Genomic DNA, 1,398 nt, shown 5'->3' on the forward strand with positions numbered 1-1,398 from the left:
CCCGGCCTTGTTTTGTTGCTCTTATGTGGTGTGTTCTTTGGATGTTCCTTAGGTCTAGTTGGCTCGTAGTGTTGTTCACGTTCTTTTTTTTAAATTGATGTTTATTTTTCTGGTTATGATATGTATTATGGAAAATGTGGCATTGACAACTCTAATTGTTTAATGGTGTGCTCGTCTCTGCAATTCTGTCATTTTCTTCACGTATTTGTTGTTGGGTATATATTTGTTTATGATTGTTATATATTCTCAAGAAGTTGACCCTTGTAACAATATGTAATGTCCTTCTTTGTCTTGTAACAATTTTTGACTTGAAAAATTGTTCAGTTGTGGCTGGGCATGGTGGCTCACGCCTGTAATCCCAGCACTTTGGGAGGCCACGGCAGGCAGATCACGAGGTCAGGAGATCAACACCATCCTGGCAAACATGGTGAAACCCCGTCTCTACCAAAAATACAAAAAAAAATTAGCCAGGCATGGTGGCGGGCGCCTGTAATCACAGCTACTCGGGAGGCTGAGGCAGGAGAATGGAGTGAACCCAGGAGGTGGAGCTTGCAGTGAGCCGAGATCATGCCACTCCACTCCAGCCTGGGCAACAGAGCGAGACTCCGTCTCAAAAAAATAAATAAATAAATAAAATAAAAACCATGCGTGTACCCTTGACATGATATGAACAAATGGCACTTATTCTGTGATCTTCCTCCCACTGTGATCTAGTCAATTACTATTCACATACATATTCTGTTAGGATAACTTTTCACCCCACAGGATGTATTGTGTTGTGTGGATTGTCAAAAGCTCAACTTCTTGCTATTTACAGAATTTGGAGGTTCCCAAGACAACCCTCAGGTTTGATATTTCAGTGTGAGGACCCACTAAACTCACTGAAAGCTGTTATGTGCCCACTTACCTCTACAGCAGTGAAAGGATACAAATGACAACAAAACCCGATAGGAGGTGCATGGGGCAGAATTCAGGATTGTTCCAAGGATGGAGATTCCAGTTGTCTACTCCTTGGAGCCCTGGACAGAGCCAATCTTCCCAGCAATAGTGTGTGACAGTACACACCGAGTATTGCCAATCAGAGAAGATCACCTGAGCTGTCATGTTGAGACTTTATCTGAGGCTCATTCACATAGATGTCATTGACCATCTACATGGCTGACCTTAGTGCCTGGTGAGGGTGAATGATACCATGCGGCTCAAAGCCCCTACCATACATCCACTGTTAGCATGAACTCCCTGTTGTGACCCAAAGCCCCCAGGTACACAGACACTCTGATCAGGCAGAACATTCTAAGAGCTTAGAGATCACACCCCATGAGCCAAGGACAAAGTTCAGACTTCCCTTTGAGTAAGGTTGATCCTTTATCACACACTATTGAAATAAAAATTCTGGCC

Source organism: Colobus angolensis, unplaced genomic scaffold (genome assembly GCF_000951035.1).
Source record: "Colobus angolensis palliatus isolate OR3802 unplaced genomic scaffold, Cang.pa_1.0 Scaffold423, whole genome shotgun sequence".
In the NCBI taxonomy this organism is placed as follows: Eukaryota; Metazoa; Chordata; class Mammalia; order Primates; family Cercopithecidae; genus Colobus; species Colobus angolensis.